The sequence below is a fragment of the Dromiciops gliroides genome, chromosome 3 (assembly GCF_019393635.1).
Source record: "Dromiciops gliroides isolate mDroGli1 chromosome 3, mDroGli1.pri, whole genome shotgun sequence".
NCBI classification, from domain to species: domain Eukaryota; kingdom Metazoa; phylum Chordata; class Mammalia; order Microbiotheria; family Microbiotheriidae; genus Dromiciops; species Dromiciops gliroides.
Window position 1 is genome coordinate 71167513 of NC_057863.1, and position 2004 is coordinate 71169516.

The window sequence follows — 2004 nt, forward strand, 5'->3', positions numbered from 1 at the left end:
TATGATTTCCAATCATATTCTACTAGCTTTAGGATAAATCAGTGAATTCTTCTGACCCTCAGTTTTCCCGTCAACACAATGGGAAGCCTCCTCTCTACCACCCCCCCATACACACTCAACCACAAAGAACCCCTGTGAAAACACAAAAGGGTAGCCTCTAAAATTTTTTTTTTCAAAAAAATTCCTTTTCCAAGGAAAAGGTATCTATAATAACACAAGGTATCTTTACTCTCATGATTGCTATTGATTAATACAAAGACATCTTGTATTATGGTGCCTCTAATGATTCAGGTCCAATTTTGTCCCTTCCCTGCACAGCTACCAAGGAAGCCTTGTGACCTTGATATAGACACACTTAGCCATTCTGGTTTACCCAGAAGGCTTAGAAATTCTCCCCTTATCTCTTTGCTAGGATAAAGGAACTGGGGGCTGAGCAAGAAGGAGAAAGTAATTTTTAGTTTTTTTGTTTTTTTTAATTTGCAGGAGAGGGATCTAGCCTTTCAAGAGAGGAGAGGAGCTACTGGAAAGATATGGGTAGAAATGGGAGCCAGAAGAAGAGGAACAGCCATGTGAGTTGGCACCATGGGCAGACCTCCTTGGAGCCAGTTAGTCCTGTCTAGCTGATTAGACCAATTAATTTGCTATCTATTTGAAGACAGATAACACTGTGAGGCTGAGAAGGGTGATTGCAGAATACATGGTGGCAGGGAGGAGGGGTGGGGGCAGGGAGGAGATGTTGGTGCAGCTGGGAACAGAAAAAAAGCCTAGACCAATAACTAAACACACACAGACACACACACAAAAACATTAAATATATTGGTTAACAAGGTTTCACATAGTTCCCAGGCAGGGAGGGAAAGCTGAGTCTCCTCCCATACACTGACCCTAGGACCTGGATCTCCTTACCCCATTTTTCTTAGTCCCCATTTCATAGACCTCAGAATGTTAAGAGCGTGAAGGATACAGAATATAGACTGTTGTAGTTGGAAAGTTCCTTAGAATATAAAATATTAGGCCTTGCAAATTCCCATTTCCTCCTTCTCTAATCCCTATGATTAAGAGTTAAGCCAGCCAAGGGAAAAAGCCCCTTTCCCTTTTACTTCCTGCTCTCTCATCCCTAGCCAGTTGGGCCCCCTCCCTCCCTCCCTAGCCTCTAACCTCCTTTGCCTTTCTTGCACTTTGTCCCTTTCCTCTCCGATCCCACAATATTCTATTGTTAAATTCTCCTTATCTTGTCATACACTCTTTCCACCCTGTTGAGCTCACAAAAACCTGGTTTTCTCTAGAAGTCAACCCAATCCTGGCCACCTTCTCAAGCAGGGTTTCTTCTTTTCTCATGTCCACCAATTCCTTGGGCCAGGTGGAACAGTTGATCTACTCCTTTCTTCTTCTTCTTCTTCTTTTTTTTGTCTGAGGCAATTGGGGTTAAGTGACTTGCCCAGGGTCACACAGCTAGTAAGTGTTAAGTGTCTGAGGCCGGATTTGAACTCGGGTAGTCCTGAATCCAGGGTCAGTGTGCTATCCACTGTACTCCTTTCTTCTACAATGCCACTTCCAGAACCTTCCCCTGCCCTTCTCACATCAAAACCCCTCCTCCTTAGAGGTTCATTCCATCTGTCTGTTTCACCCAGTCTACTGGCCTCCAGTTCTCTCTCCCTTCTTTTTCAAGTTTATTATAGCTGACTCACAGGCTTCCTATCTACTCCAGAACCTGACCTCATATTTAAGAATGTCAAGATAGATACTGATGTCCCCTCAAATATCCTGGTTAATCAATGTTCTCAACTCCCATGACCTTTATTTTCAGTGCATCTGGACCACCCAGAGGGATGACAATGACTTAGATTTCCTCCATCACCCATAACTGTTATCTCCAAGATCTAGACATTCCCCTTTCTGATTATCATCTACTCTTTAACCACCAGTTTACCCTAATCATCCTATCCAGTACATCACCACTGCTCTGGCTTCACTTTCCACCCTTCACAATTGTGAGCCTATAAT